The sequence below is a fragment of the Schistocerca gregaria genome, chromosome 2, assembly GCF_023897955.1.
Source record: "Schistocerca gregaria isolate iqSchGreg1 chromosome 2, iqSchGreg1.2, whole genome shotgun sequence".
NCBI classification, from domain to species: domain Eukaryota; kingdom Metazoa; phylum Arthropoda; class Insecta; order Orthoptera; family Acrididae; genus Schistocerca; species Schistocerca gregaria.
In genome coordinates, this window is record NC_064921.1 from 771,529,763 (window position 1) to 771,542,637 (window position 12,875).

At 51.8% G+C, this 12,875-nt stretch overlaps 14 non-coding genes across 14 annotated transcripts; 11 read left to right on the forward strand and 3 right to left on the reverse strand.

Annotated features, from left to right (window-relative positions):
- The first annotated feature begins 5,658 nt into the window (after positions 1–5,658).
- Positions 5,659–5,731, forward strand: Trnam-cau (transfer RNA methionine (anticodon CAU)). The gene has a single exon. It is a non-coding gene; the product is annotated as a tRNA-Met (tRNA).
- Positions 5,732–6,027: 296 nt separating this feature from the next.
- Trnae-uuc (transfer RNA glutamic acid (anticodon UUC)) lies at positions 6,028–6,099 on the forward strand. Its single transcript has one exon. It is a non-coding gene; the product is annotated as a tRNA-Glu (tRNA).
- Positions 6,100–6,297: 198 nt separating this feature from the next.
- Positions 6,298–6,371, forward strand: Trnai-aau (transfer RNA isoleucine (anticodon AAU)). Its single transcript has one exon. It is a non-coding gene; the product is annotated as a tRNA-Ile (tRNA).
- Positions 6,372–6,957: 586 nt separating this feature from the next.
- Positions 6,958–7,029, reverse strand: Trnag-ucc (transfer RNA glycine (anticodon UCC)). Its single transcript has one exon. It is a non-coding gene; the product is annotated as a tRNA-Gly (tRNA).
- A 341-nt stretch (positions 7,030–7,370) lies between these two features.
- On the forward strand, positions 7,371–7,441 carry Trnag-gcc (transfer RNA glycine (anticodon GCC)). The gene has a single exon. It is a non-coding gene; the product is annotated as a tRNA-Gly (tRNA).
- Positions 7,442–7,822: 381 nt separating this feature from the next.
- Trnam-cau (transfer RNA methionine (anticodon CAU)) lies at positions 7,823–7,895 on the forward strand. The gene has a single exon. It is a non-coding gene; the product is annotated as a tRNA-Met (tRNA).
- A 296-nt stretch (positions 7,896–8,191) lies between these two features.
- On the forward strand, positions 8,192–8,263 carry Trnae-uuc (transfer RNA glutamic acid (anticodon UUC)). The gene has a single exon. It is a non-coding gene; the product is annotated as a tRNA-Glu (tRNA).
- A 198-nt stretch (positions 8,264–8,461) lies between these two features.
- On the forward strand, positions 8,462–8,535 carry Trnai-aau (transfer RNA isoleucine (anticodon AAU)). The gene has a single exon. It is a non-coding gene; the product is annotated as a tRNA-Ile (tRNA).
- Positions 8,536–9,101: 566 nt separating this feature from the next.
- On the reverse strand, positions 9,102–9,173 carry Trnag-ucc (transfer RNA glycine (anticodon UCC)). Its single transcript has one exon. It is a non-coding gene; the product is annotated as a tRNA-Gly (tRNA).
- Positions 9,174–9,514: 341 nt separating this feature from the next.
- On the forward strand, positions 9,515–9,585 carry Trnag-gcc (transfer RNA glycine (anticodon GCC)). Its single transcript has one exon. It is a non-coding gene; the product is annotated as a tRNA-Gly (tRNA).
- Positions 9,586–9,966: 381 nt separating this feature from the next.
- Positions 9,967–10,039, forward strand: Trnam-cau (transfer RNA methionine (anticodon CAU)). The gene has a single exon. It is a non-coding gene; the product is annotated as a tRNA-Met (tRNA).
- Positions 10,040–10,593: 554 nt separating this feature from the next.
- Trnai-aau (transfer RNA isoleucine (anticodon AAU)) lies at positions 10,594–10,667 on the forward strand. The gene has a single exon. It is a non-coding gene; the product is annotated as a tRNA-Ile (tRNA).
- Positions 10,668–11,253: 586 nt separating this feature from the next.
- Positions 11,254–11,325, reverse strand: Trnag-ucc (transfer RNA glycine (anticodon UCC)). Its single transcript has one exon. It is a non-coding gene; the product is annotated as a tRNA-Gly (tRNA).
- A 341-nt stretch (positions 11,326–11,666) lies between these two features.
- Trnag-gcc (transfer RNA glycine (anticodon GCC)) lies at positions 11,667–11,737 on the forward strand. Its single transcript has one exon. It is a non-coding gene; the product is annotated as a tRNA-Gly (tRNA).
- Positions 11,738–12,875: the final 1,138 nt, after the last annotated feature.

A 12,875-nucleotide genomic window follows, 5' to 3' on the forward strand; every position in this document is an offset into this window, starting at 1 on the left:
AAAAGTGGTCTAGTGCGTACCGGTACCAGGTTAATAGTGGCGTACGTAGTGTCCGCATTGATTTAAAGAGACACATTCCATCTTATGTAATGATTGCGGGCTGTAGAGCTCAAGTGAGTTATATCGGCCAGCCACCCACGTGCTCAATTTGTCATTCCACTGAGCATTTACGTGCAGACTGTACCCGTCGAAGACCCGTGCAGCTCCCACGTAGTGACGCGGCGGCTACCGGCGGCCACTTTGTGCCACTAATGAGTGAAATCGTAGCGGGCACCGTACCACAACCCCGACAAGCCGACCCCATTCGTGCTGAGGACGTGCCAAGTGAGGTGACTGTTACCGTCGAGGCACCACAGGACCGGATGGAAGACGCTCCCATTTTGTCCTCGGCTGTTGTAGCGTCGGATGCAGTTACTCCGGAGATCCCAGATGTTTCGGAGCATTCACCAGTTGCTATTCCGGAAGCGATGGACATCACCTTACCCCCGCCTCCTCCACCTGAAGAGGTACCCCTCGCACCGAGGAAAGGGCGTACGAAGAAAAATAAAAATAAGGGTACTAGGAGTCAGCAGTCTGATGATATGCCGTGCAGCCCTGTATCAGAGAGTGGCAGTGAGAGTGAGGTTCAGACATCGTGCCCCCCTTCCTCTGAAAGCACTGGGCGCCAGGAGCGTATAAGGGAACAAACAGCACAGCTCAAGGTTCTCCTGAATACGGCACGCGAACAGGGTGCGCATGCTGCGAAGCGCAAAAGCGAGCAAAGTAGCGAGCAGGTCCCCCAGCGCACGCGCAGGCATTCGGTAACGTCGGCCGCCGGTACAGTGACAACACAGGCGAAAGGAGCCACGTCCACAGACACCGCTAGCGGTCGCGACCAGCAGACCGACCGACCAGCGGAGACGCCCTGGTGGAAGCAGGAGGAGGACGACCCTGGAGCCCACTAGCGGCTTTTAGGCGGGCCCGCTGCAGTTCGTGCCCATTTCACCTGAGACTTCTGTTCTGCAGTTCCTGCACGATGAAGGATATTTTCTACACTGTATTGTCCACGTGTTACGTGATAAATTGCAGCGCTTCTTGGCAATATATTAGCATGCTTCAAACGCAACATGCAGCTTTCGTTTCTCCTATTTCTTGCTAATATTTGAATGTCTGTGTTTTAAATGGCCGCCGCTCGTCAACATCTAAAGATTTTCTCAGTTTTATCACTAAATGTCAATCGCATACTAGCTGCGCACAAGATTGCATGTTTTATTGACTTTTTAACTTTGGGAGGCTATGACATTGCATTGCTCCAAGAAGTTACAGTTAAGCGATTCGATAACGTTCCTGGTTATGATGTCATCTATAACATAAATGTTGACGGTACTTGTGGCACCGCCGTTCTTTATAAAAAAGGATTGCAACCAACTGACGTTCAATCTTTACCGAATGGCCGCCTCCTTACATGTACGATCCAGGATGTCACCTTTATTAATGTATACGCGCCGAGTGGCACCGACCACAAACGTGCTCGATCTGTGTTTTTTAACCAAGATGTAGTTCCGTTCTTTGCGTCATCCCGCAATGTAATAGTCGGCGGTGACTTTAACTGTGTTACTGCCGCTGTCGATCAATTTCCAACGGCTACCATGTGCCCGGAACTTTCGCAACTAATTGTGACCAATGATCTGATCGATGTTTGGCGACATTTTCATCCTGTCACAACGCAGTACACACATTTTTATCAGAACGGTGCCAGCAGACTTGATCGAATTTATGTATCGCGGCCACTTCAATCCTGTCTTCAGAGAGTAGCGGTACATCCCGTCGCTTTTAGTGATCACTGCGGAGTTGTGTGTGACATGCACCTACAGACCAATAGGCAGGCGCCACCTTCCCGTGTTTGGAAACTCAATACCCGTCATCTCTCTGCCGCCGGTTTACGTTGCGAGATTCAAAATATGTGGCAGCTTTGTTTTGAAAAACGGGGAAGTTATGCCTCAGTCTTACATTGGTGGGTCGACTTAGCCAAACCGCAGTTGCGCAATGTTGCGATGCGGTATGCAAGGGAGGTGTCGTTTTGGGAGAGGCGCACCATTGCCTTTTATCAGCAGTGCCTACAAGATGCGCTGGATGCACCCGTGGCGCCTGGTCAAAACTTACGCGCACGTTTACGTAGGATTCAAAATAAGATACTCAATCTTCAACTCCAAAAGGCGAAAGGACTTCTGATCCGGAGCCGACCGCTGTGTGCAACACTTGAAGAGGTGCCAACGCTTTACCACTTGGCACGCGAGAAACGGTTGGCGCGGAGGAAAGTAATTACCGCTCTCATCACGGACACTGGTGCTCGTCTCACGGCGAAGCATGAGATCGTTCCCCATGTCTCCGACCATTTTAAGAGATTGTTCGGACGGATCGCTGTCGACGATGTAGCACTTTCGTTTCTGTTAGATGAATTGGATCCTGTCATCTCCGACTCTGACCGACAGTCACTAGATGAGATGATGTCACTGGCCGATGTGAAAGATGTGTTGCGCTCGTGTCGTCGGGGGAAGTCTCCAGGTCCCGATGGCCTTCCAGTAGAATTTTACCTGGCTTATTGGGATATTTTCGGTGAGACATTGACGACCATGATAAATGAAATTGTTCGTGGTGCTGCGGTCCCTTCGATGTTTGTTGAAGGGCGTATTATTTTGATTCCAAAGACACCGACAGCATGCCGTGTTGAGGCGCTACGCCCTATCACACTTTTAAATGCAGATTATAAACTGGCAGCGCGGTGCCTTGCAACGAAACTCAGTGTGGTCATGGACAAGGTCATCAGTCCGTTCCAGTCGTGTGGTGTGAAACGTCGCAGCATCTTTCATGCGGTTGCTTCATATCGAGACGTGGTCGCGTACGCGTCCATAAACGGCCTGTCCGCTGGAATTCTCTCCATCGACTTTGCCAATGCATTTGACCGTATCGGACACGATTATCTTTTCTCCGTAATGACAAAACTGGGGTTCGGCGGCCACTTTCTCACCGCTTTAAGGAATCTTTTAACGTCGGCGACTTCAATAATTGTAATCAATGGTTGGCAGTCGGCGCCCATCCCTATCACGAGGTCGGTCAGACAGGGCTGTCCTTTAGCAATGCCCCTATTCGTCATTGCGCTCGACCCGTTTTTGCGCGCGGTCGGCCGCATCATTGAGGGTGTCCAGGTCTGTCAGGTCTCTCTCAAATGTGCTGCCTACGCTGACGACGTGGGACTTTTCATGGGGCGGACACACGACTTGGACAGAGTGCGCGATGTTTTGCTGTTATACGAACGTGCCTCTGGCGCCGTTCTAAATACGCGGAAAACAGTGTTAGTACCGCTGGGTCGGCGGGGACTGTATGCTGAACAGGACTGGTTCCGTGTTGTGCACACCCACAAAATTCTAGGACTCGACATTGTAGCGTGCCCACAAAAAATGCAAGTTTTAAACTGGAGGCGAATTCTTGGTACTGTGAAGGCCCTATGTCGTAGCCACTCAGGTCGCCGACTCAACTTACATCAACGTGTGGCTGTTATTAACACTTTCATCTTATCAAATGCGTGGTACATCGCCCAATTGCTTAGTGTGCCGAAGCAGATAGGGAGGGCGATCTCGCAGGCGGTCTACTGGCTTCTGTGGCGGCATGAAATTTTTAAAGTCAAGGCTTCGACCTGTGCCATCGACCGGCAACTGGGCGGCCTCGGTTTCACCGACGTTCCACGCAAGTGCGACGCGCTGCTCGTCCACCGGACAGCCACCCTGCAGTCCGACATCCCGACAGGGACCACCGCGGCACTTCTGGAGCTCTACCGCCCACACTCTGAAGCGGCGCCCCTTTCTCTTGCGGCCATCCCGTACAAGATGTCCTACATACGGGAGTACTTTTTAGCGAGAAGCTACGCTCTGTCAACGGCTACCGACAGGCACAGGACCGCCCGCAGCCTCTACGTTGCCCTGACTGGACAACCACCGCGTCATAAACTGGTGCTCCGGAACCCCACAGTGGAATGGGTGAATGTGTGGGCCAACATCAACAACCCGGTGTTGCCGTCGGACGTGAGTGCGCTCTGGTTCAAGATCGTCAACAACACCTTAGCGACGAACCAGCGACTTGCTGACATTCATCTCCTCCCCTCTGCCAACTGCGGAAGATGTGGAGATGTGGACACACGGGAACATCGATTTGAATGTGCATCGGTGTCGACGGTATGGCGGCTGTGTCAACGAATGGTATCCCACATTAATAGAACACCACCTCACCTCGTGTCTGTTCGTCGTGTGGTAGTGCCTAACTTCAAAGCCTTCCCGCGGACGAAGAATAATGCCACTGTCTGGATCTTAGGGCATACAATTTATGCCCTTATAGATTTGGCCGTCACTGATACTGTGATATACCTGGACTATTTGTGGGCCCAGTATGTGAAACTGAAAGACTGCGTTAAAATTCGCGAACTGTTTGCAAATTTTTTGAAGGCTGCATTGGATTACGGCTATGAAATAGACATGCGAACAACACCTTGAAGTGAGATTACTGAGTTCCCGCGTTCCACTTTTTACTTATTTTTTCTCTCTTTTACTATCTTTGTTTGAATTATGGCTGATGGATTGTGCCATCAAAACAACTAGGGCCCATCAGGTTTTATTTCGAAGAGAGGAGTGTTCTTTTAATTTTGAGAACGTTAATTTTGTTCACGAGGCTTCATGAGAAATTTTGGACTATATAGCCTGTTTTTATGTGGAACGTTCATGATTGCAGAATTTTTTTTTCCGTTCCCGGACTGTCGAGATTTCATTTAATTACTTTACGTGAATTTATATTTTATTTGTGTGATGCGAACAACGCCATACACTCTCTCCTCAACCGGGGTGACTCACGCTCGGCCAGAGGGAGAAGATTTTCCTTTTAAGTAGAATTGGAGTTTAGTTGACATACCAGAAGACGTGTTGAACCGGTGGATGAAAGAATACCGTCCACGAATTCCGAGCTATAATTCCTTTCTTTCATCATTTTCTGTGGATGAGGACCCCATAACATCTGAGATGAAGATGATTTTGTTTTAAGATTATTCCTATGTTCAACGGAATTCGACAGTCCAGCAACTATAGCGTTGAAGCTCGCCGAAGAAGGCATAATTTAGTGAGAGTAAGGAGGGCTATAAGGGGAGTTGGGAGGCCCTATAAAAAATAAAAATAAAAAAAAAAATTAAAAAAAAAAAAAGTGGTAGAATGCTCGCCTGCCACGCGGGCGGCCCGGGTTCGATTCCCGGCCGATGCATCATTTTGCTTTTCCCGCGGTAATGCTGCCGTGTGGCTTGCGCGCTTTACATGCACGATCCACAAGAATGTGTAGCTGGATTCCTTTGAGAAGAACCGAGAACGCAGCACTAGCGGGTCCCCACTGGGACGCTCGCATCATGTTCTACAGACTAGCGTCGGCCTGGCCTCACAAGTTGCTGTGTCCAGGTGCCTCCGAGGCACTGAACTTTAACGACAATGAGTGCTGCCTATCGTTGCAAAAGCTGCAGCAACACCGCAATTAACTGGGCCGGCAATGGACGTGTAGCAAACAGAACACGTTATCCAGGAAGTACAGTGTCTTCACGTCTAACATTGGGTATGATACTTACCCAGTTTCCAGGACAAAGGGTTCACCGGTGCCTCGGTAGCGCAGTAGGCAGCGCGTAAGTCTCATAATCTTAAGGTCGTGAGTTCGATCCTCACCTGGGGCATTTAATTTTCTGTGACTGATGGTGGTGCTGTTGCTGGGGCCCCAACTTATTTCTTGTTTGTTATCCACAACGCTTCAGCGGGAAAATGTTTACCTCCTGTTATTGCTACTTACAGCTTCCCTTTTTCTCTTCTCCCAGCAGAGCATGAAGCCAAAAGCATTGCTCTGAGACGTTTGAGGTGCGCGCCTTGCCAGTCAGCATGCGCAAAGATGCTCGCAAAGAGAGATGGGCGCCGACGCGGGACTCGGCACGAAATGCGACAAGGGACCGTCCGAACCGTCGAAGAGACGCACAGATCCGGTGTGGTCTAGTGGCTAGGATACCTGGCTTTCACCCAGGAGGCCCGGGTTCGTTTCCCGGTACCGGAACGGAATTTTTTCCACACTACTCGTGACAAGTTTGAGCTGTCCGAGCTGCCGTTTCCCGTCCTGCTCGCAATATAGCTACTGTTTCGTGACAGTCAGCAGAATATAGACGAGGGAAGCAGACACACGACGGCCATAGAAATGGTGTATGGCTTCATGCCACACGGTTCCAGCGTAGGCCTGAGCAACTGCATCTGTCGAGGCCCGTTAGCTCAGTTGGTTAGAGCGTCGTGCTAATAACGCGAAGGTCGTGGGTTCGATCCCCCCACGGGCCACTACGCTTTTACTACTACGAAAAGGCAGCGCCGATTTCAGCTGGCGAGTGTGATGACCACCCTGCGTGGAAGTTGACAGAGGTTCCAAACCCGACCTGTCGGGAAGCGCTACAGCATTCACTCGCCAATGGCCATAGTGTGCACAAAACACTGGTTCTCAACCGATAAAGAGAAAACGAAAGGAAATGTCCGATTGCCGATGCGTAACAACTTTGGCCCTTGTCAGTACTTGGGCGGGTAAGTGCATCGGAACACAGGGTACTGTCGGCAGTTTTACTTCCTATTTTTCTTTCTCCTTTGTTTTCGGAGCCACAGCCCGATTCGGTCAGGGAGACGCCACCGTGAAATGAAGGGGCGTGCTGTGTGTCCATCGCCTCGCCTCTCCTTACCTCTCTCAGTCGTTTCTCGTGCTTGTTGTTTTGATATAGGCCGATTTGAGAGCGTCAGCTCTCGCGTCAGCTCTCGCAAAGTCGAGACAAGTCGAGACACACTACAGGCTGGTCTGCAGCGAGTAACAGGGAGGAAAAAAAAACATTAATTTCAAGGCGCGTGGCAAAAGTACTCAAACGCGCAATTAAAAGCCTGCTGCGGTGGCCGGGAATCGAACCCGGATCAACTGCTTGGAAGGCAACTATGCTGACCATTACACCACCACCGCACAAGCGAGTGCCCCGGCGCCGCACTGTGTCGGCTTCCCGCCTGTCGGCAGCGGCCGAAGGTGGTGGTACCTGGCAGGCGCATTTCGAGGTAGGCTAGGGGAGCACATCCAGACGCATTCGGACAGCATATCCGCGCACATTTCGCATCCTTTGGCAAGAGTCGGCTCCGGTGACGCAAGAGTACGCAGAGGACCGCGTTCTGGCGGCGATTTTAAGCAGTACAGTGCAGGGTTCAGCGTCTGCAGCATCTTCTCGACAGAATGCTATGGCGCTTGACGACAGTCCCACTTTCCCTCAAGACAACTGCTCGGGAAGCAGCGTGAAGTTGCTACCGGCCGGAGCATCGGTGGTTCAGTGGTAGAATGCTCGCCTGCCACGCGGGCGGCCCGGGTTCGATTCCCGGCCGATGCATCATTTTGCTTTTCCCGCGGTAATGCTGCCGTGTGGCTTGCGCGCTTTACATGCACGATCCACAAGAATGTGTAGCTGGATTCCTTTGAGAAGAACCGAGAACGCAGCACTAGCGGGTCCCCACTGGGACGCTCGCATCATGTTCTACAGACTAGCGTCGGCCTGGCCTCACAAGTTGCTGTGTCCAGGTGCCTCCGAGGCACTGAACTTTAACGACAAGGAGTGCTGCCTATCGTTGCAAAAGCTGCAGCAACACCGCAATTAACTGGGCCGGCAATGGACGTGTAGCAAACAGAACACGTTATCCAGGAAGTACAGTGTCTTCACGTCTAACATTGCGTATGATACTTACCCAGTTTCCAGGACAAAGGGTTCACCGGTGTCTCGGTAGCGCAGTAGGCAGCGCGTAAGTCTCATAATCTTAAGGTCGTGAGTTCGATCCTCACCCGGGGCATTTAATTTTCTGTGACTGATGGTGGTGCTGTTGCTGGGGCCCCAACTTATTTCTTGTTTGTTATCCACAACGCTTCAGCGGGAAAACGTTTACTTCCTGTTATTGCTACTTACAGCTTCCCTTTTTCTCTTCTCCCAGCAGAGCATGAAGCCAAAAGCATTGCTCTGAGACGTTTGAGGTGCGCGCCTTGCCAGTCAGCATGCGCAAAGATGCTCGCAAAGAGAGATGGGCGCCGACGCGGGACTCGGCACGAAATGCGACAAGGGACCGTCCGAACCGTCGAAGAGACGCACAGATCCGGTGTGGTCTAGTGGCTAGGATACTTGGCTTTCACCCAGGAGGCCCGGGTTCGATTCCCGGTACCGGAACGGAATTTTTTCCACACTACTCGTGACAAGTTTGAGCTGTCCGAGCTGCCGTTTCCCGTCCTGCTCGCAATATAGCTACTGTTTCGTGACAGTCAGCAGAATATAGACGAGGGAAGCAGACACACGACGGCCATAGAAATGGTGTATGGCTTCATGCCACACGGTTCCAGCGTAGGCCTGAGCAACTGCATCTGTCGAGGCCCGTTAGCTCAGTTGGTTAGAGCGTCGTGCTAATAACGCGAAGGTCGTGGGTTCGATCCCCCCACGGGCCACTACGCTTTTACTACTACGAAAAGGCAGCGCCGATTTCAGCTGGCGAGTGTGATGACCACCCTGCGTGGAAGTTGACAGAGGTTCCAAACCCGACCTGTCGGGAAGCGCTACAGCATTCACTCGCCAATGGCCATAGTGTGCACAAAACACTGGTTCTCAACCGATAAAGAGAAAACGAAAGGAAATGTCCGATTGCCGATGCGTAACAACTTTGGCCCTTGTCAGTACTTGGGCGGGTAAGTGCATCGGAACACAGGGTACTGTCGGCAGTTTTACTTCCTATTTTTCTTTCTCCTTTGTTTTCGGAGCCACAGCCCGATTCGGTCAGGGAGACGCCACCGTGAAATGAAGGGGCGTGCTGTGTGTCCATCGCCTCGCCTCTCCTTACCTCTCTCAGTCGTTTCTCGTGCTTGTTGTTTTGATATAGGCCGATTTGAGAGCGTCAGCTCTCGAGACAAGTCGGGACACACTACAGGCTGGTCTGCAGCGAGTAACAGGGAGGGAAAAAAAACATTAATTTCAAGGCGCGTGGCAAAAGTACTCAAACGCGCAATTAAAAGCCTGCTGCGGTGGCCGGGAATCGAACCCGGATCAACTGCTTGGAAGGCAACTATGCTGACCATTACACCACCACCGCACAAGCGAGTGCCCCGGCGCCGCACTGTGTCGGCTTCCCGCCTGTCGGCAGCGGCCGAAGGTGGTGGTACCTGGCAGGCGCATTTCGAGGTAGGCTAGGGGAGCACATCCAGACGCATTCGGACAGCATATCCGCGCACATTTCGCATCCTTTGGCAAGAGTCGGCTCCGGTGACGCAAGAGTACGCAGAGGACCGCGTTCTGGCGGCGATTTTAAGCAGTACAGTGCAGGGTTCAGCGTCTGCAGCATCTTCTCGACAGAATGCTATGGCGCTTGACGACAGTCCCACTTTCCCTCAAGACAACTGCTCGGGAAGCAGCGTGAAGTTGCTACCGGCCGGAGCATCGGTGGTTCAGTGGTAGAATGCTCGCCTGCCACGCGGGCGGCCCGGGTTCGATTCCCGGCCGATGCATCATTTTGCTTTTCCCGCGGTAATGCTGCCGTGTGGCTTGCGCGCTTTACATGCACGATCCACAAGAATGTGTAGCTGGATTCCTTTGAGAAGAACCGAGAACGCAGCACTAGCGGGTCCCCACTGGGACGCTCGCATCATGTTCTACAGACTAGCGTCGGCCTGGCCTCACAAGTTGCTGTGTCCAGGTGCCTCCGAGGCACTGAACTTTAACGACAAGGAGTGCTGCCTATCGTTGCAAAAGCTGCAGCAACACCGCAATTAACTGGGCCGGCAATGGACGTGTAGCAAACAGAACACGTTATCCAGGAAGTACAGTGTCTTCACGTCTAACATTGGGTATGATACTTACCCAGTTTCCAGGACAAAGGGTTCCCCGGTGCCTCGGTAGCGCAGTAGGCAGCGCGTAAGTCTCATAATCTTAAGGTCGTGAGTTCGATCCTCACCTGGGGCATTTAATTTTCTGTGACTGATGGTGGTGCTGTTGCTGGGGCCCCAACTTATTTCTTGTTTGTTATCCACAACGCTTCAGCGGGAAAATGTTTACTTCCTGTTATTGCTACTTACAGCTTCCCTTTTTCTCTTCTCCCAGCAGAGCATGAAGCCAAAAGCATTGCTCTGAGACGTTTGAGGTGCGCGCCTTGCCAGTCAGCATGCGCAAAGATGCTCGCAAAGAGAGATGGGCGCCGACGCGGGACTCGGCACGAAATGCGACAAGGGACCGTCCGAACCGTCGAAGAGACGCACAGATCCGGTGTGGTCTACCTGGCTTTCACCCAGGAGGCCCGGGTTCGTTTCCCGGTACCGGAACGGAATTTTTTCCACACTACTCGTGACAAGTTTGAGCTGTCCGAGCTGCCGTTTCCCGTCCTGCTCGCAATATAGCTACTGTTTCGTGACAGTCAGCAGAATATAGACGAGGGAAGCAGACACACGACGGCCATAGAAATGGTGTATGGCTTCATGCCACACGGTTCCAGCGTAGGCCTGAGCAACTGCATCTGTCGAGGCCCGTTAGCTCAGTTGGTTAGAGCGTCGTGCTAATAACGCGAAGGTCGTGGGTTCGATCCCCCCACGGGCCACTACGCTTTTACTACTACGAAAAGGCAGCGCCGATTTCAGCTGGCGAGTGTGATGACCACCCTGCGTGGAAGTTGACAGAGGTTCCAAACCCGACCTGTCGGGAAGCGCTACAGCATTCACTCGCCAATGGCCATAGTGTGCACAAAACACTGGTTCTCAACCGATAAAGAGAAAACGAAAGGAAATGTCCGATTGCCGATGCGTAACAACTTTGGCCCTTGTCAGTACTTGGGCGGGTAAGTGCATCGGAACACAGGGTACTGTCGGCAGTTTTACTTCCTATTTTTCTTTCTCCTTTGTTTTCGGAGCCACAGCCCGATTCGGTCAGGGAGACGCCACCGTGAAATGAAGGGGCGTGCTGTGTGTCCATCGCCTCGCCTCTCCTTACCTCTCTCAGTCGTTTCTCGTGCTTGTTGTTTTGATATAGGCCGATTTGAGAGCGTCAGCTCTCGCGTCAGCTCTCGCAAAGTCGAGACAAGTCGAGACACACTACAGGCTGGTCTGCAGCGAGTAACAGGGAGGAAAAAAAAACATTAATTTCAAGGCGCGTGGCAAAAGTACTCAAACGCGCAATTAAAAGCCTGCTGCGGTGGCCGGGAATCGAACCCGGATCAACTGCTTGGAAGGCAACTATGCTGACCATTACACCACCACCGCACAAGCGAGTGCCCCGGCGCCGCACTGTGTCGGCTTCCCGCCTGTCGGCAGCGGCCGAAGGTGGTGGTACCTGGCAGGCGCATTTCGAGGTAGGCTAGGGGAGCACATCCAGACGCATTCGGACAGCATATCCGCGCACATTTCGCATCCTTTGGCAAGAGTCGGCTCCGGTGACGCAAGAGTACGCAGAGGACCGCGTTCTGGCGGCGATTTTAAGCAGTACAGTGCAGGGTTCAGCGTCTGCAGCATCTTCTCGACAGAATGCTATGGCGCTTGACGACAGTCCCACTTTCCCTCAAGACAACTGCTCGGGAAGCAGCGTGAAGTTGCTACCGGCCGGAGCATCGGTGGTTCAGTTGTAGAATGCTCGCCTGCCACGCGGGCGGCCCGGGTTCGATTCCCGGCCGATGCATCATTTTGCTTTTCCCGCGGTAATGCTGCCGTGTGGCTTGCGCGCTTTACATGCACGATCCACAAGAATGTGTAGCTGGATTCCTTTGAGAAGAACCGAGAACGCAGCACTAGCGGGTCCCCACTGGGACGCTCGCATCATGTTCTACAGACTAGCGTCGGCCTGGCCTCACAAGTTGCTGTGTCCAGGTGCCTCCGAGGCACTGAACTTTAACGACAAGGAGTGCTGCCTATCGTTGCAAAAGCTGCAGCAACACCGCAATTAACTGGGCCGGCAATGGACGTGTAGCAAACAGAACACGTTATCCAGGAAGTACAGTGTCTTCACGTCTAACATTGCGTATGATACTTACCAAGTTTCCAGGACAAAGGGTTCACCGGTGTCTCGGTAGCGCAGTCTGCCTGCAGCGGCGGTGGCGAGCGGTTCGTCGTGCTGTGCTTCGCTCTGCGGCTGGCTTTGTTTACATCCGCTGTGTAAGTCTGTGCGTTTTCGCCGGCGCTTCGCAGTAGTTAGATATTCTGTCAACGTTCGAAAATGAAGTAATGGCTCAACTTAGTAGAAAGGACACTCTGAAATTTACCTTTGATCGACGTTTTGCTCGACCTAAATCTTTCGAAATTGAGGATTGGTTAGAGGAAGTTGTTCAAGTTCCGTTTGAAGATACTGTTGGTTTTCACTTGTCAATTGTGAGTAGTGTGATGTACTTGAAGCTGAAAAACCCTGAGTTATGCGAACGAGTTGTCAATAATACCGGTGGTAAGCTTAAGTTTAAACACAGTGATGGAAATATTGGCGAAGTTACTGTCGATCATGTGGGACTTGGTATTCGAACAATTCGAATTTTTGAGCTACCCTTTGAAGTTCCTACAGATGCGATCAATCTTGTTATTGCACCCTTTGGGAAGGTCCTCAGTAATTTTGCAGAAAAATGGTCCGGTGCTCACAAATATCCGGTTTTGAACGGTGTCAGGCAGTTGAAGGTGGACTTATTACGACATATTCCGTCTTACATTAACGTTTGCGGTTATCGAGGTATCGTCATTTATGATGGTCAACCACGAACGTGTGCAGCTTGCAATTCTCCAGGTCATATTCGTTCTGAATGTATTCAAAGACGTGTTGTGCAGCTGCCGACAGG